This window comes from Ambystoma mexicanum, chromosome 5p (assembly GCF_040938575.1).
Source record: "Ambystoma mexicanum isolate Mex_15411 chromosome 5p, UKY_AmexF1_1, whole genome shotgun sequence".
Classification (NCBI taxonomy): domain Eukaryota; kingdom Metazoa; phylum Chordata; class Amphibia; order Caudata; family Ambystomatidae; genus Ambystoma; species Ambystoma mexicanum.
This window is the reverse complement of record NC_090930.1, coordinates 419,181,954-419,209,527: the sequence shown is the minus strand read 5'-3', so window position 1 is coordinate 419,209,527 and position 27,574 is coordinate 419,181,954. Positions and strand designations below refer to the sequence as shown.

At 44.3% G+C, this 27,574-nt stretch overlaps 1 long non-coding RNA gene across 1 annotated transcript in view; it reads right to left on the bottom strand.

Annotated features, from left to right (window-relative positions):
- Positions 1-15,933, bottom strand: part of LOC138481654 (uncharacterized) — a 97,618-nt gene extending 81,685 nt beyond the window's left edge. The window contains exon 1 of the long non-coding RNA XR_011274313.1: positions 15,832-15,933. This is a non-coding gene — a long non-coding RNA (uncharacterized lncRNA). The remainder of the gene's footprint in view (positions 1-15,831) is intronic.
- Between the last annotated feature and the right edge of the window lie 11,641 nt (positions 15,934-27,574).

Here is a 27,574-nt window from a genome sequence, read left to right as displayed (position 1 = left end):
ATTGAGAACGGAAAGATATGTGAAAGAGGGAATGTAAGTAAAGATTGTTTGAAGAACTACATGTTCTTCTACACAGACGGGTCTAGATCTTTTAGGCTTAAATGGCCCATATAGACTTCTAAGTAACCCCATCATATCAGAAAGTGGTAAGGACTCCATGAGTTTGTTGGAATGAAATAAAGGAAACAGGGTGCCTCACTGAAGAGCTGATCTATGGGGTCAAAAATGAGAAGGGGTTTTGAACCATAGAGAAATAACGTTGGCAACTCAGAGTGGGCACTTGATGACAAATAGAAATATTACGGCCCTTCCTCAGGATGTAGGGCAACCTAAATGTTGGGGGGGGGGCTGATTTGGGCTCAACTAGGGACGACCAGAGGTATATGGAGAGCAGGCACTTGATGGTGCAAGTTCAGAGAAAGGATCGCCTGACCCAGGTGTCTGGCTGGGTAATGCAGCGGAATGAGGGCACCTGGGGTGATGTACCCCATGAAACAAATAGCAAAAGGGTGGGGGAAAAGAAAGATCAAGGAAGATCCCCATGAAGTTAGAAGTAATGTTAATCTACAGAGGCTGGAGAGACATGGATCAGAGGAGAGTATGAATCTGGGTGCCTTGTTGGAATCCATGTAGAATCCACCTCATCAGGGGCATAACAACCTTACACCGTTGGGCCAATATGATGTCCAACAATTTGATTTTTATGGGGAAGTGACATGCCTTGGGCAGGATGGAAAATGGTGGAAGACAGGCCTTGGTGAGTTGCCCTTATTACACAGAAATGCTAAACCTATGGAAGTAGATGAAGGAAGTTATATGCATTCTATGCAAAGTAATTGCTTGGGAAAAATTGGGGAGAGAGAGCGACAGACTGGAACGGGTCTCCAAACTATGCATTCACATTTGTTTGGAAGTGACCAGAACGTATGTTTGAACAGAAGCAATGTTCTATTGATATTGGCTCAAATACCATACTTAGGGGCAATTTGCAGTATGGATATTGAGAGGGTTGAGTTCCCAGATAAGTCAGACCCTAATTGTTCAATTGTTCACTTTAAACCGAAATTGGTGTTAGACCTGGTACTCTCAGAGAGAGAGAGATTGATGAATTTGGGATTTGTGGTAACGACTGTTGAACTGCAGAAGATACAAAAGTTGGAGTCAGCAGGTGTGCAGGGCAAAGGGGCCTATCGAGTAACAAAGGGGGTGGGTGAATCAAATGTGGCTCCAGGAAAAACTGATAGGCCTTCTGTAATTGCGGCCCATAGGCACCTTCCGAGTTGGTGTTGAGAGGTCTTGTAAAAATAAGAGTCCGCAGCAAGGGTGAACTGGAGGAGGTGGTTTCTTTAAAGATTCTTAAGTTGGTAACATGGAACATCAGGGGTTACGGAAAACTAACTTGTGACAGGAGCGTGACAGACCATCTAAATGACTACCCAATAGTGTGTTTGCAAGAAACTTGTATCACGGAAGACCTAATCTGGGATGGCCACTCTTGCTTCCATCAAGGGGCGACTAGAGGAAATGTTGGCCCCTCATCTGGGGGATTATGTACTTGCATCAAGCAGGGGGTGGGTATTAAGAGTACCTTAATATCAAATGAACCTTCAAATCTGTTTTAATAATTAATGTGTACTGGCTTTCTTCACATTCTGAAATCATGGATATGCTTGCATTACTGGATGAATTGATGGGGATGTTTAAAATGGAACACCCTGACTCAGAAGTCTTAATGGTGGGGGACTTCAATTCACATTGTCTGCTTCTCAACTTGCAGTTGGGCCGAGAATGGAATCTTACAAGCCTTTAGGCATCCTTTCAAATTAAACAGGGTAACCATTGGAGTGAATTCTGGGAAGGCTGGGGTCTGTTAATGTTAATTAGGCATATGAACAGAGACATTCCCGTGAACCCCACTTGGCATAGGAATGAATCCTACTCTTGGTTGGATTATGTGGTGGCATCAGAGGTCCTATGTCGAGATGCAGACTGTCTGGAGGTAATTAGTAGTCACGTGAGTGATAACGATAATGTGAGTCTAACCTTTAATTGGAATATACTATACCACGAAATGACAAGTTGTAAACATATTATAATAAATAATCAGAAGAATAAATTTGGTTGGAATGAAAGGAGTATAGAGTTTATGAATCGGCTTGTCAGGAACATCTGGGAGAACTAGACTCCAGATTAAGATTAAGGAATTGGCTGTTGAATCTTTTTCTATGTTCATTATGGAAAAGATGGCTTTGTGCAATAGAAACAGAGAGATGGGCCCTCGCTCTAATCAACCCCATTTATATGTGGAGGAGGTTCAAGTGAGGAAGCTAAAGATGCGTAGTAACATCAGGGAAATTAAAAACAATCATGTAAGAGAGATAAACAAGATCACTCTTATAAAAAAAGAGAAACAGGTATACAAAAATTAATTATCTTGGGAATGGGATGGCCGATCGACCTAGAAATAGTTGCATTAATTCGGCAATGAAATAAAGAATATTCCATGCAAAATTCATGACGACAGACCTCACTGTTCATGAGGAGATATGCCCCCAAGACCAACGCCACATACAAACCCACAAGCAAACATGACTTTGTTATATATATGTAGATTAGTGGATCAAAGGTTGTCAGTTAGCGGCACAGATGTCATTTATTGCGAAAAAAATTGCCGCTTCACTATACAACCTCTTGTGCAATTTTATATAGCCAAGGTGATTCCAATGTTAGTATATGCGCTGTAAATTATGTCAAGGACCGATAACCTGGAATTAGATACATTAGAAGCCGTTATACAGAGAAAAGCATTAATGTTACTTAATTGTGTACCCCGATGATGATTCATTTTGAATTAGGCCTGAATTCCCTGTCTGCAATAACACACCTGAGATCTATTTTGTTATATCGGAAAACATTGGTTGGTGCAAAAAAACTCTCTCTATGCACTAATGGCTAGTCACATGAAAAACACAATGGAGTAGGGGGCCATTCTTGCTAAATTTAAAGGAAATTGCAGAGTGATCATGGATCGTTATGAGGTGTCCCTGGACTTATTGCTGACTAATCCTGGTTGTGTAAAGCGTAAGATTATGGATGCAGTTTGGATAGAGATAGGTCAAATGAGGTCAAATTATCACCTATTCAAGGAAATAAGTCTGCAGTGTAAGAAGAGGGGGCACTAGAGAAATATCTAAGACAGTGTCTGGATTGACAATATCGAGACACCTTCATAAGGTTTAAATTTAATCCCTTGTAAACAGGAGAGGTGTTGGCAATAAGAGGACTAAACGAAAGTGCAATTTGCTGATTTTTGGGAAGTCCACTGGTGTTATGCTGAGTCTATACACGTTATAGTAGTTCGTAACAGAGGCTGAATATGAAGGAAAAGCACCTACCTGGATGAAAGCAACCGTCAGAGAAGAATGAAGAATCCCCCTGGTCACCCTAAATCCACCCGAAAAGGGCACAATCAAGTAGAAATTGGGTTGCCAGGGAAATCCTCTGGATAAGAAAAGCCTGCCTTCAGGAAAGGCTGTGATGTCTCCTCCGTGCTGACTTCTGCTGGAGGATGATCCTGAACATGCACAGTGGATCTCTTAATGTTGCGGACTCATTCTGTTCTGCCTTTTCAAATCTGAAATGTAAGGGATCAGGTCAGGATCATTATGTATGTCTATGAGGTGGGGGAGGATTGGAAACAAACGTACCAGGTGAGCATGGAGACGAGGAGTTTTATGGGCTTAAATGAATCTTCGTATGTCATAAGAATGCCTCGGAGAGGTGGACATGCACTGCAAGACCCAGAAAGGAAAGGTGTGAATGGGAAGGATTCGCGATTGTTATCCTCAAAAAGAACAACGGCTGTATCAGGTTGCTCGCAGACTTCTGAGTGCGTGGCATGTGAAGTTGGTTGCCTTGGGAATGGAGTAACATTCACCAAAGGTAGCCGAGTCTGCAATGGCAGAACAGAAGGCTGAATGAAACTGTAAGATCTACAGAGAGGATCAAATGTTCCCAAACCCCTGAGTTCTAAAGCTAATCCCTAATTACATCTAGAGGCTTGATAGATTGTGTGACTTCATGAGGATCTGAGCAGTCGCGGGAGACTCGATCGCTGGAGAGAATGGTGCACCCTATGTTCGGAGGGAAAGAAGGATTAGAACAAGAAAAGTGTCAAGGAGTAGAATAGATCAAGATTATCCAGAATCAGGATAGCGAAACTCATGGAGCGTAGCTATAGAAGGAGAAGCAATGCAACGATGCTCTGATCCTGGTGAGAGATATATGTTCCATGACATCGGGGGCAGAGCTAACCACAGAGAGGTACCACTGGAGGCTGGAACACAGCAGTCTCCACAGCGCCATCTTGGATGAACAAGGGGAGATCAACCCAATCCCTTTCCACCACTGCCACAAGGTCCATCTGCGCTCGCGGGACATGACAACTGGAAACTTTAAAACATCTAATGATTCTTTGTCCAGTATTGCAAAAGGATAGGGAAGAATTATTTGGAAAAATTTGTTTATGAATCTAATTCTCTGAATACAGAACATTTCTGGAGATACATTCTACAAGGTTCGTCTTCCACCCTTTTGATCAGTGTAGTTCAATTTCTAAAGAATGTAAAAGATTATATGACTGAGCAAGGGGAAACGTTATGAATTACTTAAATAAAGAGTACCTTTGAAATTAGTTGGGAATGTTAAGTTGTAAACTGTTTTCTATTGCATTTTTAGGTTTTCTTTTTTTAATGTCTGCTGAATAATGTGTGAGATTTTTTAAAGTACTTATGCTTACTTTTAAGTTATTGATAATGATTTGCTGTATTGTATTTTTGTGTTGAGTTGTAGAAAGTTTTGTATAAAACCAGCTATAATCAAATAAATGAAAAGATAATTACTTCTTGTAAATTACCACAAAGTAATTACTGTCAATGGAATGACATTGAACCATACAACGTTAAAACACACTTTTAGCCTAATGGGTGGCCATAATGGAGCTGTATGTGTGCAAGCAGTTGAGAAGCATCTGTTGCCAGTGTGACCATTTGTAGTTATGACATGCTTACTTTGATAGCTTCAAGTATCACAGAATTTGATTAAACTTCCTGTAATGTCATGTTTGTGTGAGATATCAGTTTACGCCAGGACATTCAGAGGAGGAATCCGCACGCCCCTCCACGCCAGCCCCAGACATGAACACCATTCAAAATAACATCCAGACGATCCTCGACGAAATTAGAGGTATGAGGACAGACATGGGGGCCAAGCTGGCCGATCTTACAGCAAAGGTCTCCACACTGGAGGACCGGATGGAGGGGGTGGAAAACAACCAGGTATTAACAGACCTCCTCGAAACAAGGTTTAGGGAGCTGCAACGTCGTGAGGAGGACCTCCGACTCAAGGTTGACGACATGGAAAATCAGGAAAGGAGAAACAACTTGAGGATTTTCGGCCTGGCCCGAGACTGAGGCGGAGACCCGAGTGACCCTGGAGTATAAAGTTCAAGACAGCATCAGAATTGTCCTGGGGTCTGACTCGGAGAGACGCTCCTGCTCGATAGGGTCCTTTGGGCGGACGGGGGCGGGAGGTGCCCACGTTCAGTGCTGGCGAGATTCCATTATTATAGAGACAAAGCCAGGCTTCAGGAAAGGGCAAAGATCTTGAGAGACATACAATATGGAAACTCCAGGGTGACAATTTATCAGGACCTATCAGCCCTCACACTCCAGATGAGGAAAAAATGCAGAGCTATCACCAGATGGCTACAGGAAAAAGGGGTCTGATATATCTGGGGGCACCCATTCCACCTGGCTTTTGAATGGCAGGGAGAGAGGTACCAGCTTGTTATGGAGGAGGATATTCAGAGAACCACGGGTGACTTGGTGCGGGACCTCCTGGGAACATCCAGAGAACAGAATGGAGGTGACAGGTATCTCAGCCGAGCCCCCCAAGGCCCTGATCTCACCCAGGGGAAGCTTACAGTCAAGGGCACTTGAAAGTTCCAGAAAACTAGACATCCTCCAGCGGATCGTGGAGGTCCCACATGAACACACTGGAAGGGTCGAATGCTTAACCATTGTGCTGAAGTTGGTACACACAACTTTCTGGGGACCTCAATGACATGGGGAAAATGCATGTTAGCTTATGTTCTCACCGCGGTTGGCGGGTTTCTGTTCAAAGGATATGGTTTAAAGTTGTAGAGTTGCCTGATGAGAGGCTTGTTTAGTGGCAAATGACGTGGTCCCCTCTGTTTCGCCCTCGAGAAAGGGGGGGCCTTGGGACCCGCACTGAGTGATATTCGGCAAGGGGACTCGCAGCTGAGAGGGACGGACCATATATCATGGGCACAAGGAGGGGACGAGGGAAAGGGGCCTTTATTGGGACCCCGATGTTGACTGAATAGGAGGAATATTTTTGAGTGCAGGGGCCAAGGGAACGTCCTATATTATTGTATTTCCTGGAGCCAGGGTAACAACCCTGGCAGTTCGTTGCTAGTTCCAACCCTAGCTTGGGTGACGGCGACGAACACCTTACAAAATGGGTAAGGAAACTAAGGGAGGGGGGAGGAGGAGGGTTGGGGAAAAGGGCAATGGGAACATCACATCATGGATCTATGGGTTATGTATAGGGATCAACCAAGGGACCCACACTGGAATCTTTAAGGCTCTGGTTAGCGACGATCATGGTTGAAGGCCGGATTGGTATGCTCAACGTTAAGGGCCTAAACTCGAAGAACAAGTGCTCTCTCACAAGCAATATGTTCTGCAAACAAAAACTATTAGTCCTCTTCTTACAAGAAACACATTATAGGAGGGGGGCTGAGTCTGCGATTAAAGGGAAGGAGATAGGCGGGAACTTTTGAGCCTCGCACAAATCCTCTAAAAAAGAGGGAGTTGGCATCCTCCTTGGAAAATCGATGCATCTCACCGAGGTAGAGACTAAAACGGGTTTTGGGGGCCGATTTGTAGGGATCAAGGGATTCTCCCGGGGAATGCGGATTACACTGGCCACCCTGTATGCATCCAATGTAGGTCAGGTCAAATTTATCCGTAGAGTACTGGAGTCATGGATGAATGGGCAGAGGGGGCGATGATCCTGGGCGGGGATTTTAACCTCATCATGGATCCCCGATTAGATTGGTGGTCTGCTAAAGGGGCTGGGGCAAAGGAACCCACGAAGGACAACCTCACCTTCAGGGATCTCCTACAGGACCACTACTGTGTAGTTGGCGAAAGTTTCACCAAGCCCCTGGGGGATACACATTTTTCTCCCCCCCACACCAAACATATACCAGAATTGACATACTATTAGTGTCAGAGGTGGGAGGAGGGGAGATTGGAAGCCCATCAGTTGAATCGGTTACATGGTCGGATCATGAACTCCTAGTAAATGACTGGCAACTCCAGAGCACCCTGAGGTCCTACAGATGGCGGTGTAATGATACCCTCCTAAGAGACAAGATGTTCAAGGAATTCTTACAGAAAGAAATGGAGGCCTATTTTGTAACGAATGATACGGACGCGACACCATTGGTCGCAGTCTGGGAGGCGGCAAAGGCCACTTTCCGGGGCCTCCTCATTGCAGAGGGCGCAAGGAGGAAACTGGAGAGGGCACTGATTGAGTCCAAACTCCGGGGGGGGAACTGAGGGCTATGAGAATGCCGCTCACTAAGGGGGACGTAGATCGGGAAACCCTTCTGGGCGCAATGAGGGAAAAGAGACAAGCCCTACATACAGTCTTAATTGGTGAAGTGGTCAAAAAAAGGTCGGGACCCTTCTGGCACATAGACTGACAGAGCGGATAAACGGGTTGAAGTCATCAGGGATGAGGCAGGTAAAATCCAAATTAAAACGGAACACATAGTGCAGTCCTTTTCAGGGTTTTATAAGGAGCTGTACGCGAAACAGGAGGGTGAATCCTCGGATGCAGTCTGAAAATACCTTGAGGACCATCCCTGCCCAGGCTTCCCCAACCCGAGTGGGAGGCCTTAGAAAGAGATTTATCAGAGGAGGAGGTGGAGGGGGTTATTAAGCGACTCAAGGTGGGTAAGGCCCCAGGGTGGGATGGATTCAGGGCCGACTTCTTTAAACAGTACCAATCAGTCCTAATACAACCATTGACCAAGGTATTTAACCAAATTAAGTCCCCGTATTCCATTCCACTGACATTCCTGCAGGCCATGATCACGGTGATACCGAAGCCTGGTAAAGACCCGGTGGAGTGTGGTTCTTACAGACCCATTTCACTTTTGAATGTTGATGCAAAGATCTTTGCTAGGATCTTAGCTACGCGCCTCGAAAAGTGCTTACCCCGACTGGTCCACACGGATCAGGTAGGTTTTGTGCTCAACAGGCAGGGGTCTGATAGCATACGCAAAACCATTCATATATTGAGTTCGAGGGTGGTTAGAACGGAGGCGCTCTTCTCCTGTCCCTGGAGTGGAAAAGGCGTTCGATAGGGTGGGGTGGCCCTTTAAAAAGGGGGTTCTCTCGTCCCTGGGGATGGGGCCAAAGTGGCGAGGGAGGATTTCTGCCCTCTACTCGGACCCCTCTGCAAGGCTAGTGCTCAATGGCGGTGAGTCAGCTACGTTTACCCTATAAAGGGGCACGAGACAGGGGTGCCCCCTATACCCCCTTATATATGCCTTAGTGATGGAGCCCTGGGCCATAGCCATCAGAGGGAACGAAAATATTAAAGGGGTTAAGATTGGGGAAGTGAATTGTAAGATGAGCTTATTCGCAGACGACGTGCTGCTCTATCTCACAAACCCATCCCAGTCGGTCCCGGAGGTACTGAGTAGTTTGGAACGATATGGGGCCCTCACAGGTTATAAGGCGAACTTGGGGAAGTCGGTTGCGTTTGTGGCAGGGCAGCTTAATGCGACCGAGAGGCAATATGTTGAAGACATCCCGTTCTGCACACAGGCGGAGGTACTCTGTCATCTGGGAGTCCAGCTCCCGCAGAACCTGGCTGACCTCTTCGCTGCCAACTACCCACCCTTGCGGTCGGCGATTAAACGTGACATGGAACGATGGGCAAAATCTGGCCTGTCATGGATGGCTCGCCTCAACTCAATCAAAATGGTGATTCTCCCTAAATTCCTGTATTTATTTCAGATGCTGCCGACCTCAATACCTAGGCCCTTCTTCCTTGAGATCAGAAGGGCCCTCCTGCTCTACCTCTGGGCAGGAAGGTCCCATAGAATTGCCTATGATGTCCTGATAAGACCCAAGGATGAGGGGGGAGTGAATTTCCCAGACCTGCAGACATATTATAAGGCGTCTCTGTTGCGAATCCTGGTTGACCACTTTGTGATGGGCCCAAAGAAGCAGTGGGTAGCAATGGACAACAAGCTTTTCGCCCCGGTTACGCTGGATGAATAGCTGTGGGTTCCCAGAGCACATATCCCAAGGAGGATCTTGAATCACCCAGTCCTGGGGGTACTGTGGGACATATGGAAAGAGGGTTGACTTTAGATGGCTCATGACGTGGCCCTCACCCGTGAGCTGTATCTGGGCCCCACCACTCATGGATGGGATCGATGAAACTTTGGCCTTCCAACAGTGGTATGAGGCGTGTCTGGTCAGGGAGGGACAGCTGTGGACAGATGGAATATTCATCTCTATGGGTGATTTGAAGGAGGCCCTGGATCTGAGGGGAGAAAGGTTGTGAATGTTTTACAGATTATCACTGTGGTTACATTCTTGTTAGACCAATGTCATTATCTAAACCTTAAATAAAATCTAATTTAAAAAAATAAGCATATAGCTGAGACTTTATGTGAACTTCTATTTAATTTAATTGTTTTTTTATAAAATGCCTAATACCATATCTGAGTTTGGTTTCTTTATAGCGCTCCGGAATTTAAAACTCTGTTGCTCTGCATTGTCTTGCTTCCAAGACCAGCTTGTTGCCTCTGTGCTATCCTATTGATTCAGAACCTGTGCAACTATTGATTTAGGACCTTTCACGATTTATTTCTGACCCAGGGTTCTTGTAAGAGTATAGTATGGTGCAGGATGGGACCATTCAGATAGATACAGACAAAGAGATCTCACCCCAGCACTGCACTATCCTTGCTTCATTAAACATTAGTGGATGACCAGTGTTCAAAATATGGGTTTGTTCTTGAAAATCAAAGGCTGCATCTGAAAAAGGGATTTTCCAACAGATGTATTAAAATATTATATCTAGAAATAATAAATGTACCATTAACCATTTACATAGCATACATCAGAGCCTGAACTATACTTTTGAAGGTACGATGCATATGACCCCACACCAATTGCTTTAAGGTTCGACAAAAGACAACTTTTTTCAAGACTGGTCGGTGTTAAGGGCTCCGGGGAGGCCGGGACCCTGCTCATGCACGACACACAATGAAGGGACGCGGAGCCAGTGTTGAAGTAAAGGCGACTGGCGAGCGGGAAGCCGCTTGCCCTTTTGGTTAATGAAACACATGATCAAAGCTGTCTTGGTTAGGGACGTGTTGTGATCATTTCGGCACCACATATGACAGCACAGAGGCGTGCTCAAGTACCAACATCCCATACTAAGAGTAGCAACACCACCCCTCAACACAACCTTCATAACATCAACAATCCTCAGTTTCAGGGTTCTTTTGCACTGCTAGCCCTGACCACTTGCACTCCTGCGCTGGTGTGCTCGGGCCTTCTTTACCCTCTTCTTCTGCCTTTTTCGTCTCTGCCACTCTTGCACTGCTTGCTAGTGGTCTCAGCACATGCTGCTTCAGTAAGAACACCTCTTCAACATCATAGTCGTACTCGACCAGGGTTACCACTTCATCCTTGTTCCTGCATTCTCCTCTCTCTATTTTCAGCCAGTCGGCGTCCTCCGCAATGAGTGCCATGTTAGTGGCAACTTCAGCCTGCCTGTTTCTCCATGGCTCAAGCGCGCTCGCTGCAGTGATTGATGCCCAGAAGCCCCTGCAGAAGTTGGCATTATGTCCAGCCTTCTGGCACCTACCGAACTGCCACCCCAACGCTGAGAACGGCCCTACATGTGGCAACCACCCTCCACAGAATTCACACAGTCTCTGGGGTGCCTCATCCGTGCCCTTCTTTGGTGTGGCTCCAGCTCTGGCTGCTATCACCGGAGCAGCCTTCTTGCTCTGGGTCCTGACAGCGTGTACCTCCTCCAATTGCAGCCATTTCATAGCCACCTCATCTGAGTTGACTGCACCTCGGCCAGCTCTTGGGCTCTTGCCAGCTCGAGGGTTCGCGCCAACTGGTTTTCTGGTTCCTTCATAATATGTGTGCGCAGCAGGTTGGACCAGTATTTTTGTATCACCTGGCCCTGCAGCTCTCCTTCTTCGTCAACAAATACTCACGTCGCTGCCAATGGACTCCTTAAGCCTCTGAGCAGCCAGTCAGAGCTGGAATCACTCGTAGTCAATATTGGCCATTAGGTCGAAGTAGTTGAACAGCGCCCTCCATAGGAGGTCAATAGGACTCGTTACCTGGTGGCAGCTTATGGAACTCGCTCCCTGCGTAGAACAGCAGGAGTGTCTTCCTTTTGCATCATCAGCTACTTCGGCTACAGGGTCGCAGGATTTGCCTTCATATCAAATTCTGGCACCGAGTGTCTGTGGAATGACGTTCCTGCGGGCAGCACTGTAGCCCTTGGGCTTGGGCTCGGTGTTTGTATGTACAGCTGTCCTGGGGTTGTGAGTGCAGCCCTTGGGGCCTCTGGCAAACTTGGAGCCCTGCTGCATGATGGGACCTTTCTACGTCTTGCTCCTGTGCTGGTCTGGCCGCACAAGCAACCTTTTCAATGGCCGCGGCAAAAACGGCTGAGGTGCTTGTGTCACTGCCTCACACTAGCTGCAGCAACAGCCCCCCTCCCCTCTGTGTCAGTCAGCCACTTGCCTTTTGATGGATTGCCCCTCAGCATCAGTCAGCCACTTGCCTTTTGATGTAAATTCGTGGGAAGCCTGCCCCGCTTTCAGCCTTCTGAGTTCTCCTCTCCCGGGCCCTCCAGCGGGTGACAGCGTGGAGCTGGAGCTGCAGGGCCTGGGGCTGTCTGCGCCTCGTAGGCCCTCCCAGGAGCCCCTTTCACTGCCTCCTTGCCACACAAAAACCCTCAGAAAAAGAGCCGTGGTCAGGAGTGGCAGCTGATGCTGGGCAGCATGCAGGCTTTGTCTCCCAGGGAGTCTCTCCACACTGTTCTTATGCATTTTTCTTTTCCTATATTGTTCACCCTGCGCTCCACCGCCGAGATGGATGCCGAGGCGGGAGCCCAGGGAACTGCTGAGCGCTGTCGCACTGCCTTGCATCACCCAACCCCCGTTTGCACTCACTGGAGCCCGCTGTCTTGCCGACTAAAGCTGTTATTCTATGGCGATTCCTCCAAGAAGCGCCATCACGCGCCGGGGTGGACCGGCCACGTGTCAGGATGCCACCTGCTGCTGGGAGCTTCACAAGCACGTAGCAGGCACATTGCGGACCCAGGGGTCGGCGCATGCACAGGTCGCTCTGATATCCTCGTTGCCAGGGTTTCGGGGAGGCTGTGCCCTGCTCATGCACGCCACACAAAAAAGGGACAGCATTGAAGTAAAGGCAACTGGCAAGCGGGAAGCCGCTCACCCTTTTTTTATTAATGAAACACACGTGATCACAGCCGTCTTGGGTAGCCACGTGCTGCGATCATTTTGGCAGCACACATAGCATCATGGATGCGTGCTCAAGTAACAACAGTCCGCTAAAACATACAAACCATCTCTTGTATACACTTGTATATTGGATACATCCTGTGAATTGTCCGCCCCCTTTTAATATATAATTTCTCATCTCCTTCTCGCCATTAGACACTTCTCAAAAACCATGTCCCCGCCTATTTCCCAGCTGTTTTTTCCCAGCCTATGTCTTTCTTTCCCATACTGCCCGTGTTGATCTTCCCTTGGCCACTCCTTCTCTTTCCTCCGTTCCTTCTCAGGCATACCTGCCTGCTCTGGGACCAGGTACCCTTCCCTCTCCTGCCCGATTTCTTCACAACTTAACAAATCCCAAACTGTAGCTAACTTTCTTTTTTTACCATCTTCTGTTTACTGTTTTTATCCTGAACATGCCTTAGTGGCTCCAAACACAACACAAATGAAGGATCCGCACAATTACTATTGATCCTGCCATCCAGGAGGCCTATCAGGGTGTTTACCATTGCCAGCCCTGCCCCAGATGTGAGGTCAAAGTGTTGGGAAAGCCCTACTCTCAGCCCCTTACATGTGCCGCTTTGTATGAATATGGTGCCACCATTAATCACTCAATGCTGTGCCGTTCTGATGCAGGGCCAAGTTCTTCTTTCTGATTACAGAACTTCTGATATCAGAATGTCACTACCATAGACGCAGCATCCTGAGAAAAGCAACCAGAGTTCCCAGTAAAGTCCCGGGAGCAACCTCGTTCATGGAGCAGCCCGACATTCTGAATCGACTATACTCACCACAGCCTTTGAAAAAGGCAGAACAGAACGAGCACCTGGTCATCCTCCGCCAAAGAAATCAGAAATGAATGTTACCATGGCAAAGGTGGCAGGACCTTACGGGGTTTACAAAGGTTTGCCAGGCAAAAACCCATACCAGGTTGAAAGAGAAGGCAGAGATTGGCCCGTAGAGTAAGGTAAAGCACTAGACCAAAGGAAGGGAGAGGGAAGGATAGAAACAGGAAGGGGGGAGTTTAAAACACCAGTCAAGGAAAAGCAATGTGAGATTTGTTTCTGTGAGGTTAGCAGCAGAGGAGGTGGACGTAGAGACTAGGAGGAGGATGTCAATGAAGCTGAGCATTGAGGAGATTGTTCAGAGATTGTTACATGTGAGGTGGTAGAAGTGAGAGAGTGGTACCAGATAATGAGAGAGAGGTAGTGAGTGACTGAGTGTTTGGTGGGTTGAGTGAAAGGGACTAACTGTAGAGTGAGAGGAGCGTGTGAGAGGGGTGAGTGAGAGGAGACAGAGAGAGAGGGGAGAGGCGAGAGCAGAGAGGAGAAAACAGAGAAGAGGGAGGTGAGAAGGGAGAGGAGTTAGGGGACAGGAGAGAGGCCAGAGGAGAAAGGGGTGAAGCCCCTGGGGTGAAGGAAAGAGAGAGGCGAGTGTGCGAACAACAGAGGGGCAGACGAGGGGAGTGGGCGGAGATAAGAAAAGGAGGAGCAGTGAGACGAAGGGAGAAGAGCAGGAGTAGAGCAGAGTGGAGAGTAGCAACAGGAACATCAGGGAGAGGAGTGAGAGAGCGCGAGCAAGTAAAGCCATGTGCTCCTCTGGATCTTCTTGGGGATCAACAAACATTTGCAGCTGCCTGTACTCCTGCCAATGCAGCATTCTTGCCAACCTTCCTGTTATATTCCTTGCACCCTCCTCCCCTTCCATTCTGACCATCTTTTCTGCTGCCCTCAATTTGGCAATGGTAGCCACAATCTCGCTGCTAGATGGAGCTGTGCTGTTAGCCCCTCTTGGATTGTAGTTCAGTGCGGAAGAGTTCTTCACTTCCAAACTGCCTTTTCCTGAACTATCACCTACATCTAGTCACACAGGAACGATTTATGTAATTTAATTTCTTGGAACAATTCTTTTTTTTATCAAACGATACCAGTTGAATACATTATTTCATCATACACATTTACATACTTGTTTTACTATATGCTTATATGCAACAACATGTGAAAATGATATAGACATTCATATAACACAACAATACTAAGTAGGTACAAAATTAATATTACATGTGGATTCCTAACACTAAATATAAAAAGTCTATATATATAACAATGGCCTTATTCCATTTCTAACTAAAAACTATTACTACAGTCAATAAATCATCAATTGGACATAACACGAACTGTCGTTGTGTTTCAATATACCACAGCAACATATCTAGCCAATCATTGGCTACAGATTACATCATCACTGAACTCAACCACAACATCACTACATGTTCCGATCCCTTTACCTAATATTGGACCCTCTTCAGGGAATAAAAAGGGCATACCCTTCGTATCATGTATATGTGGTGATTCAAAGCCTCAATTTTTAAAAACATTTTATCCACTTTTTAATGCACAGATTCTATGGGTTTTATCTTTTGTAACACTTTTGTGAACCAGCTGTGGCGAACTGTGTTGGTGAATAGAGAGGGGACTTTAACCAGATTTTTACTAACGCACCTCCTCAACTTGGGCAATCTGCATAGTGTTGGCTGGCTATTGTTTATTAAAAGAGCACTGGGTAGTATGGGATTGGCTTATTACTTCGATAATCCTGAATGTTTTTGCAAGCTTGTTGGAGGCTTTAATCAAATAATATTTCTGGTGAGGCCAAGAAAGATTGTACCTTCCTCTGAGCCTGGTTGGAAGCCCGGATGAGTACCTATTCTTTGTTTCCAATATCTACCACCAGATATTGTTAACCAGGGCCTGTTTTAACGTCTTGTGCCTTAGGGCCATCACATGTAAATATCAGGGGGGATCGAACACAGGCGATGTCCATTGTTTTTGCGGGGAGTTGGAATCACTGTTGAATTTTGTGCTATTTTGCCCACTTTACAGTGACATACTTATTCAAGTATTTACAAAATGTTCTTAGCTCTATCGGCTTAAGCCAATGGAAACCAGCCCATTTCTTCCTATTGTCCATTCCCATAGTTAAGGTAGCTTTTGCTTTTTCCTGCTTGTTAAAACCGCATGGCACGGGGGCTTGGCCGAACGCCAAGGAGGATGGCCGTCTGATTCAGCCGCTCCGTCCTGCCTTATAATTTATAGGCATTAAGTGAAGGCATATCTCCATATATCCTGCAACTTTATTAATACATGAACCTCCCGACTTACCTGGTTAACCTCCGGTGAAGTTTCGTTGCCACTGCATCTCTTGGAAGCTGCTTCATGGATCTGCGGCTCTCCTCCACCAGCCGCTTCCTGCTGTGTCCGCCCTCCGCAAGGAGATGCGCAGTGACACACCAACCGCGACGTGCCGGCGTTGGGCCTAAATGGCTCCTCCTCATATAAGCGCCACCTTTGGCGTTTTCGCGCAACTGCAAGTAAGGAAGGGACTGGCAAAGTGGAAAAATAAAGCATTAAGGAAGAATTCCAATGTAAACAAAGAAAAAATAATGAAAGAAAAAGAAAAAGGGGGGAAAGGAAAAGAACATAAAACTACTAGAGGCACACTTCCTGTGGGGTAGTATTTTCCCTCAGAAAACTTCATAGGTGGCTTACTACACTTATTCGCCTTTTCTCTGTGACATTTTTATTTATTTTTCTTTTGGTATGGTTTTGCCCTGAGCGGACTTCTCAATCTATTCTTTTTGATACTTACTTCAATGGCTATGTTTTTCAAGTAAAGTGATAATTACCATATCAGCCTTGCTCTTCATTTAAAGGGTAGTGCTGCTAAACTTGTGATCATTTACGGCTCCTCGTGTCACCACTCTGCTGCTATTGTGCAATCTTGGTGTTTTCATGTAGATGCTGTATTTCGCTTAAGCCAAATACATTTTTATCATCATAGCGTTGTGCTATTGAGCCTTTCCACATCATAGCTTCCCAGATTACTTGCACAGAATAAATGTTAATCATAAGGAGCTGCTCCGCTACTGCCGGAAAACGAAAACAAGGCCCTTGCTGTGCCCCCTCATACATCTTTCCTGGCCCTTAACTTTCAGTGTCTCAGTGCTTGTGCTATCCATCAAAGTCTTCACCTTACCACAACCTTTTACAAAATGGCCACCAGCAAAAACACTCAGAAAAAGGTCTTAAACGACTCTAATACTAATCTCAAAAAACCCAAAAGTGATTAATCTCCTCCGCTTACCATTTCTGATCCTGCTATTGAAGCCATTTTACTTGAGATCAGAGCGCTCAAGCCTTTTATGGAGACGACGAACCTAAAACTGCAGCAGTTGGATGACAGGTGGTTGGGCTTCAAAAACAGAATGGAGGAGGTGGAGAGAAGAGTAGGTCTAATCGAAGATGTATCTCCTTGAGTGGCGTTGCTTGAGAAGTCTGTCAAAGACCTTCACAGACATAATGAAGATTTAGAAAATAGGAGCAGACGTAATAACCTCGAAATTTCTGGGTTGCCTGAGAGCTGCAAAGGGGCAAACCCCATTGCTTTCTTGCAAAAATTACTGCCAGCTATTCTACACTTGCCTGTGGAAATGCAACTTAACATACAGCGAGTGCACCGCATTGGCCAACCCAAAACCACTGGTTCTCAGCAACCTCCTCTTCCTAGGACACTCATATTTTATCTTCTGTAATACACTCAGCTCCAACTTATTCTATCAACATCTAAGGGAAAAAAATCTTTAACCTGGCATGGGAACAAACTCTATTTCACAGGATGTTGCTAGAAGCCCTGCTTTGTGTAGAAATAATGTCTTTCACTTCGCCCAGCTCTGAAACAGCTCAACGTCCGGTATGGCTTGTATCATCCGTGCTCCTTTATGATCACATATGAATGTTGCTCTGTTATATTCGACGACCCATCTCAATTAAAATCCTTCATACACACTATCAAAACAGATACCATGGATACCTCCCCTTCCTTGGATTCTTCAACCGCTTATGGAACTGAAGATGTCTTTGCCATTTTTGCTAGCTCATGTAATCTTCACTTGATGCCATTATTATATTTGATCATTTACTAGGTGGGTCGGCCGCTGTTCCAGTGTGCCTCTTCCACTGTGTGCCGTCTTTTTCTTTTTGACGGCCCAGCAGGTGTCACCTACCTCATCTACTTTTTTCACCTTTTTTTCCCATCTCCTGGTCTGATCTCCTTTTTTATTATGCGGAGGTTCTTGCTTTTCATATGTGTAAAGTGTTTTTAATTTTTTCTACCTCAGTTCATACATTTCTTGATCAGACCCCCCTCTCCTTTTGCTCATTCTTCATGTGTGTTCCTGTTGTGTCCTGACCTTAGGGATTCATATTGTTTGCCTATAGTATTGAAACATGTTGGGTTATTGGAACATTTCACAATGAGATACTTTCTTGATGTCTGCTTACTATGGTCCTTTATTATATTTCTATCACTGGCAAATCTGGATTATGTTTTTTAAATGTGTGACATGGAATATCAAAGGTTGCAACAATCCCATTAAAAGATGTAAGATTCTATCTCATCTAAACAAACTAAAACCGTCTGTTGCTTGTTTACAGGAGACGCCATGAAGCTTAAATCTTACCAAATAGGCCATGAAGCTTAAATCTTTATGGGTCAAAGAAGTTATCACTAGCCCAGCTGTAGCCAAGAAAAATGGAGTAGCCATACTACTTAATAAGAAACTACCCTTCCAAATGATAGATTAGGATGTTGGCACTCAGGGGTGTTGGGTATGGGTTAAACTCCTGGTTGATTCCATGCTGATATCCATCCTGAATATCTATGGAACTACCCTACCCGATCCTGGTTTTTGGACAACCGTCAAAGAAATGATTCTTAAGAATAACTTTCCAAATCTTAGTGTATGTGGTGATGTTAATCATGTTCTCGACCAGTTTCTAGATCGTAAATCCAAGTTTACATTCAAAACAACTAAATCTCACAAGTCCTTCCTTTGTTGCCTGGCTGAGACTGGCCTAATTGACTCCTGGAGACTATCCCACCCTACACAATTGGATTTTGCATTTCATTCTTCTCCGCACAACACACTCTCTCGTCTTGACTATGGGCCTCATCACAAGTTGGGTGGTAACGCCGGCGCTATTAGAGCCGGCGCTAATAGCCCTACCGCCAAACCCCCGGCGCTATTAGCGCCGGATCACGGGTTTGGTGGAAGGGTTATTGCCCATTCCCCATTGGGCCCATTCGGGAATTCCTCATTCCCCATTGGGCCCAATGGGGAAAATGTGTGCCAATACCGCCAGCGGATTTCCCACCGGCGGAAACCACGCCAAAAATCAGCAATTTTGCAGCAGATTTCCCCTCAGCTCAGAGCTGGGTTTAAATCCGCCAAAGCCATGATCTGGTGGACCCTTAAATGCGGCGGTAATAGCGCTACTGCTGCATTTAAGGGTTACCGCCAGACTCGTGATGAGGCCCTATATCTTTACCTCCAAAACTCTTACAGGGACTATTGTAGACTCTACAATTTCTAATACCATTATCTCCGGCCATCCCCCCATAAATACCCGATACTGATAAACCCGTCTGAGAACATTAAGGGGATGATTCATGGAATTATTTGCGCTGCAAAACGGAGATTTGCACGCCATTCTGCCCGGAAATCCCTGTTTAACAAATGGAGATTTGCGGGCAGAAGGGCGCACAAATCCCCTTTTTTTGGCGCAAAAATTCCATGAATCAGCGCCAAAATATTTTCTCAATCATATTAATAGATCGTCTTATCCTCCAACTGATCTCTCCCACCTGGATAGTGACATTACATTCTCTGAGATTGCACTTGCCATCAAAGGTTTGGGTCGAGGTAAAGCCCCTGGTCCAGATGGAATCTCTACAGAATTTTATAACACTCTTGCTAATTCCCTTGCACCTAAACTCAAATCTTTATTTTCATACTTTATCTCTCAAAAATCCTCATCTGGCTCTTTCTCTGAAGCTTTACTCATCCTATTCCCCAAACCCGAAAAAGATACCTCACTACCTGGTAATTATCGCCCCATATCCCTCATTAACGTTGAAAGCAAGATCTTTGCTAAGCTTCTGGCCAATACAATAGAATCTTCTCTCCTTGCTTTGATTAAAACAGACCAAGTTGGATATGTCAAAGGCTGCAACCTCTCCTCTAATGCTAGATTATTACTTAATGCTCTTCACATTGTTTCTAAAGATAAAAAAGATACACAGGGATACGCAGCTATTGCACTAGATGCAGAAAAAGCCTTCGACCGTGTCAACTGGGACTTTATGTTTCATTCCCTCCAATGGCACGGTTGTGGGGAAAAATTCATTTCTTTGGTAAATTGATATTTGTATTTGTTTTATTTGTAAAGTGCACCTGGCCCGAGGGCAACTGGGCGTATATCTTGGTTACAGTCATAGGGTACATATGGCAACATTTTATTTACAATTTTACATCTTGGCAACTATCTCGGGTTACATTGATAGTGTGCATCAATGCAACTTCTATACTCCTGCCCTAAATCGTCGATCAATATTAATAGCCAATTTTCATCCCTTTTCCCACTCCTTAGAGGTACACGACAGGGCTGCCCTTTTTCCCCTATCTTATATATGCTATCATTAGAATCACTGTTGGAATTCATTAGATCTGATAGAAATATACCAGGTATTCCGGGTGGGACATCTTATTTCAAAATTGCAGCATATGCTGACGATATCCTCATCTTCATTAAAAATCCAAAGCTCCACCTTCCCCACTTACTTAATACTCTCCACTCATTTAGCCTTGTTTCTGGATATAAACTCAACAAAGACAAATCCGAAATACTACCCCTCAATTCCTTCTGTCTTAAGCACGAGGTAGATGTCTTTGGCTTCAAATGGTTCAGTGATTCTATCAAATATCTTGGAATCCGTTTTGCCCCCACAATACATGACACTATCAGACTCAACACACAAGCACTGCGGAACAAACCTAAAGACCTGACCACAAAATGGTCCCCTCTTTATCTTTCGTGGTGGGGTTGGCTTGAAACAATCAAGATGATGCTCTTCCCCATTATTCTATATTACTTGCAGCTCCTTCCTATTCCACTCCCTCTGTCCTTGTTTAAATCCATCAATTCTGTTCTGCTTAATTTCCTTTGGGGGTATGGAAGGTGCAAAAGAATTTCTGTTGCTAAGCCTAAGGCTCCTTACAATATGGGGAGTGTTAGGTTTCCTGACGTTAAACTATATCACATAGCATTCCTCATCAAGCAATCACGATGCTGGTTTACCACCACTCACATTTCAGTGAAGTCCTCTTTGTTTAGTATAGAGAAATGTTTGGTTTATCCATATGAATTAGCGGACCTCATTTACGTATTCAACCATACCTCTATTGCGCAATCCAACCCCATCAAGGCCTCCATTTCTGCACTAAGGGTTTTTCTTTTTCATCATACTAAAACTCCCAATAAAAACCTTTCTCCTCTTCTGTGGCATAATAAATATATTGTCCTTAATAATATGGCCCTGAATCGAAGATCCTGGTTAAAAAAAGGCATCAGATTTATCCAACAAATTATAAATGGTTCTTCCATTCTTTCCGTCTAACAACAAAAGCATTCATTTTCCATAACTAATTCGGATCTTAATTTTTTCAATAAATTAATAAACGCTTGTACAGATACTCTACAACTTTTCTCAAACAATATTCTTTCACCTGATGTCTTTAGACTACTGCAGCTTACTATGGTTTCCGATCTCAGGGCTTCTTCGGTGTGGGAGACTGATTTTGGGTGTATCCTTGATGATTACACATGGTCCTCAATATTTTCCAAAATAAGGAGCGTCTCTGTGTCTGCTAACATAACGCAACACTTCCTCTTTTTTATTCATAGAGCGTTCATCACTCCTTTGAAACTTTCAAAAGCAAAAAATGCTTGTGATGACAAATGTTGGTCATGTGATCACTTGCCTGCCTCTTATGAGCATATGTTCTTCAAGTGTTCATTTGTGTTCACATTTTGGCAAAATGTATGGAAACTCCTAAGACGTATCTTCAAGGTTGACATCCCCCTCTCTTTTTTAAACATTGTTTTGGGTAGCTTAGCTATTAGTTCTTCGGATTTACATGCCTCTGCCAAACTCTATGATTTATTTATTATTATTGCTTTAAAACTCAGTACTACAAATTGGTGGAACTCACGCTCCCTTTCCGTCAGAGGATGGTGGAATAACATCTCCCACATTCAAAGATTAAAATTATGCATGGCTAACTATCAAGATTCTATTCTCAAATATAATGCAAAATGGTCTTTTTATATTCGCTATTTAAACTGTTTTAAGGCCTCCTCACATGGCACTTGAATATATCCTTTATAGACCCTTATTGATGTTTCATCTGATGCTATATTTTAATTTGTCAATACTGTATGTTAAAGTTTATATTGTTCTATAGTTTCCCTTCCCCCTCCCTTTCTTACCCCATGTGTCTATGTCTCTACCCTGTCTGTGTTCCCTTGTTCGTCTAAGCTTATCTATTTTGATATTATCTATGCAGATTGTAAGAACTATGAATCTTTAACGTTCATTGTCCATTTATTATTGTTAATACATTCATGTTACAGTTTCTTGCCACTAGTTTCTCTGTATTGGCCTATTACATAGTTTGGTTTGATTCTTTCTGCTTTGTATCTCCACATCCTCATGATTATCTGCTTTATGATCAATGTTACTATTGTTATAATCTCAATAAAAATTATTAAACGGAAAAACCGCATGGCACAAACGAACTATGTTCGGCCGTGATGTTATCAAATTATGATATAGGCATGTTTTAGATAGTTGCTCACTTTTTAACTTTTGACCGGCCTTATAATTACAATGTGTAGATGATTGTTCCCCTTACTTTTAAAATATGAGCTTTTATTTGTTTTATAATTACGATATGAAGATGCTATATGCTTGTGATAGATTGTTCCCCTCACTTTTAATAATCTGCGCGTCTACATTTTATTCACACGTTGCGAAGATTAAATATGTTTTTAGCATTTTGGCAGCATTTACTTTGTCGTACTCTCGGCCGTGACTTAACGTTGTGGATTCTGTTGTTTAACGGATCTTTTGAATCTGAATAAACAGATTTGATGATGAGGAACACTTTTATTGCACACATCCCATGAATATGTTCTTTTCTGAACATGAGTTGTCCTCCAATGCTATTTGGTTTCCCGTGCCTGGTAGGGAATATATTATTGACACTCAATTACTAATGATCTGGGGTTCTGCACATGTTCACTTACATTCAATTTACAGTTATTAATCTCAATTACCTTACACATAGAATTTTTACTAGCCCTTGTTGCCCTTAAATAACTGAAGAAGCATTCACTTTCTTGTTCTTAAAAGGAGCAAAGGCTGTAAATGAACTCAAACACACTGCTCAACTTAACAGCCTGGCGAGCACAACAAATCAACAAGTTAACCATAAGGGGTAGACTCAACTACACAGTCAGTCACCTATGTGCCGGTTCCCTTTGAACAAATATGCAAATGTTAAATGTTAACTACAACACATGAACATTCTGCCAGTTTATTCATTCTTATTCCTTAAGATTGCTCTTACAGCAACCAGTGATAATTCACGAGTAATACAAATATATTGTATATTAATTCCTCATCCTTACTTGGGTTCCCTAGGCACATTATTATTGTTATAGATACCTACTGTCACGTGAATAGGTACTATCCTCTAACAACAACAGTTAACATCAAATTCGACCTTGGACGTGTTGTTTCATGTTGTCTAATTAGATTTGTTAAATACAACAGAAGTCACTGCATCATACAATTTCCTACCATAGCCTCACCTTATAGTTTTAACAGAATATATTGAAACTGTAATGATCTTCATTATATATACACTTCAAAAATAAAAGAGAAGACAGGATTGAAATGAAACCAAGACACAGAGCGGGTTACGGAAGAAATAGAAGTGCAAGGTGAAAGGCGGAAGAGAATATGGCAAGTTGATAGCCTGGAAGACCAATTAACAGTGCAGAACAAAAATCAAGAAGAGAAAAGAAAAGTGTTGTAATAAAGAGTTTGGTAGAATGAAAAGTAAGAAAGGAACAAGATTTACAAACATTATAGACTTGAAAGCACATGATGGAGAAATATTAGAAATGTGAGGGGATACACAAGCAGTGGCTCATTTCCTTCTGTATGAGTGATTCGCGATATGGCTGTGGGTTGATTTCAAAAGCCTAAAGTAAATGTAAGGCAGATTTCCCCTGCAGAATGGCTGGTGTATTACATTGACTGTACCGGGAGTGCAACAGTACCAATGTGAGCAACCATAATTCTCATCCTATAGCTTGAAACAAACGGCCTCATTATGAGTCCTGCAGTAGCCGTGCCGGTAAAAATGGCACAGCTGCTGCCGGAGTAATTTTTTTTCCAGCGCCCGGTAATGGGGACTTACCAGGGCATTACGGCCCCGGCGGTCCTGGTAATTGTCCATTGCCGGGCGCCGGAAAATATTACTCCACATTCCCATTTGAGTACCATTGGACTCAATGGGAATGGGGAGGACGGATGCGCCGGCACCATTCGTGAATGGTGCCGGCGCATCCGTCAAGGTCTGCGAGCGGGTGCCTTTCCGCCCCCCAGGTCAGACCTGGCAGGCAGAAAGGCCCCCGCTCGCAGAACTCATAGTTTGCCGGTCCGGAACAACAGTACCGGCAAGCTTACTGGCACCGTTGTTTCTGGACCAGCAACCTTGTAATGACCTCCAATGTATTTGTATTTTGGAACTCTAGTTGGGCATATATAGCACAAACCTAGCCAGGGATCAATGGAACACTGTTCAATGTTGTTTGAGGATTATAAGAAAAGTGTACACCAGCCCTAGAGGGGACAGGTTGCGACTATGGATCTGGGAGGTCCTGGCCCACAGTTGTGGTTTCCTCCAGGAAGGAGAATCTGATGGTCATAGGTGGTACCTAGGGACTTCCGAAAAAGTTTGGTCTTGTCTTCCCAGAACCGCAAAAGCCTTGAGACGATCTTAATTGTGACCGTGTAGCAAGCACATATGTAGTTCCTGTTTTTTTCTTTGTACAGCAGTATTTTCTTGATGTCTTGCAACATTTTAGATGTACATACCACCGGAGCCAGGCATCCAGGCGGTAGATGCTTGTATATGATGCAGGCTACATAGAAGAGTATTTTGGCTAGGATCGATAGTTCTCTAAAGATGGGAGAGATGTTGTCAAATTTCTTTAATCCTGTGCTCAGGCATGCAGCCGCTCGTGTGGGCCTAGGCAGGTGGCCCAGTGTGTTTCTTCCTTCAAGGTGTGAGAACATGAAGGCTTACATATGGTTCTGAAGTCCTCTGGAGGGAGGATGCATGTTCCTCTGCATTGAGCAGAGTCAACAAAATGGGGAGCTCGAGCATACAATAGCACTATTCTCACATCTAGTCTGCTGAGATATAGTAAATCATTACCAGAGAACAAGTTCTTGACAAAATGACAGCAACATTGACTTTCTGTCTGCAACATCTTTGTACTATACTTCAATCGCTGAGTAAACTGTTGCAGCAGAAAAAGGAACGTATGTGTAGAGACAATGCACATAAAGCGCACATCCGTTTATATTATATTCATCAAAACTGGAAGTCAGTATTTTGACATTTGAGCGGGTCAAGACACTTGCGGCCAAAAGACTGGATTAGTTTGCTTGCTGTCAAAAGTGGTTTGCATGGAGCTTTGTTATTCCTTCAAGCCAGAACTATGTCTGTAAAGAAGCGACGGGGTCCCCATGCCACCAATCTGGTCCCCATGCCCTGGGCCGCTGTGCTGGAACCTGAGATGGTAGATGCACATTGCAAGTCCTACTGTAACTTCAGTAGTAGGACAGCAGCTAGTTTCACTCCAGTGCCACCAACTCACATACGCCCTACACCATGCAGCAGTACGTCCCTGCAAGGCACAACCCATTGGGAAAGCACAACAAGTTTCCTGCAGAGAGAGTGAGCAGTTCTGGGCTTCTGTCAACCTGCATGCAATTTGGTTCCTACCTCCTCGATAAAGGGCGCCTGGGTGACAGGGCAGTGCCCATTTTCTCATTACGGATGACCTGCCCCTGCTGGATGAGTCAGTCTAGTAAGTGGGCTACTTTTTTTTATTGTGTTATTGTTTCAAATAAATAAACCTTTTCCAACAATATAAAACTAGAAAAGAGTACTATACATACAAAAGAATAAACCTCAAAGCTTACAACAGAATAACAGTACATTTCAATTCATACCCCTTAAAACACCTGTAAAAACGTAGTTCATTTAAACACCCAAATGTTCATACAACTGGCATAAAAATCAAGTTAAATTTAAGGCCAAGGAAACTTGCTTGCCATCCATCAGTCTAATCCAATGGTGAATTATTAGCATTATCCGTAAAATTCTGTAAATATTTAGAAAAATAGTTCATTCTGTTATCCCTTGTGGCTGGACAGGTAGTTAGTATGTGTCTTATTGTTTTTATTTCACGCTTAGATTTGCGTAACGTGCAAGTTCTTTCCGTTTCTTTAATGCCTAACCTAGTTCATAGTACCTCCAAGGTGGGCACTTGGTTAAACCTAAATATCATATAGATAGACCTTAATCTACTGGAAGGAAATTGGATGACATACCTCGGTAGAATTCGCCTTGACCCTAAACAAGTTAAATACTCTTAATACACGGTATACGTTTTCACTTTGATCACTGAATTACACCAGTGCCATTCATATATTTCCTGAACCCTCAGAGGTTTGCTAATAAGGTCTTGAGAGTCTAATCCCAACCCAATAAGTGGGCTACTACTTTTGAGATCCTCACTCGGGTCCTCCCTTTCCACGGCTGAGTCCATCCCCTTCCAACTCACCCCTATACTATTCCCCAGCAAAAAGGAAAAACTACTACTTAAAATCATCACAAGTGAAGCAGAAGTAGTATCCCACAGATGCATCAACAGGAAACGAAACTACACAATCGTAACGACTACTGATATAGTGCGCACCACAGATTGAAGTCTCTTGATGCTGTAAACAAAATGTCATCAATGCCCATCTAAAGGTGGAACGTGCCTGTCAGAGCCATGCCAATGGGGGCTCAAAGGTTGGATTGGCATGATGCTCAGTGCATGCTCAGTCATTCCTCTTCAAGCCTCCCTGGGCTGATCTTCAACACCAGTTGCCCAGCTGAACTTTCTTCCCATGTCCACATGCTCTGGAGAGCAGAACAGCCTGCAGGGTAAGCCCAAATTGCAATGTGCATTTTAGTGTGTGAAATTCGCTTTTCGGAAGAAAAAAAACACACTTTTTATTTTCGAATTTGCTGGGTGGGCGTTGGACTACACACAGTAGCTCTCCTGACTTGTGGGTTTAACATTGTGCATGCCTGCCGCATTTCACTTGCTCACACTGGATTTTGGGCCCCTTCAAGATGGCCTCACTTTTCCTCCTGGGCCTGATGTCCTCTAGCCTAGCCTTGCCTGACTCCCACCCCCGTTGGTTGCCTGGGCCTTCATTGCCCAATTGGAGAAACTGGGAGGCGGGAGCCGGCACCATCTACAGGGCCCACGAGGAGGCTGCTTCTTTGATTCCTCTCCAAGCCTCTCTGGGCTGATCTTCAACACCAGTGGCCCAGCTGGCCTTTCTTCCCCTACAGTTGCACATCTAACTTAACTACTCATATACTTTAGTACGTTCAACTTCACCTAAATCAGCATCACCACCTGCATTATTTATTGCAGGGTTCACTAACATCCTACATATGGACATTACTGTTATTTTGTCCATCTAAACCCCCTTTGTTGTGACTTACGGTTGCCTTTTACTTTTTGAGTCCAGTACACGTTTTATTATTAAAAAAATCAGCCCGCATTTGAATCAAGTTCGCAGTTGTTTGTGAACTTTTTTTCATTATTTGGACGTTGTGACGTTGCGACGTGTGCACGCGTG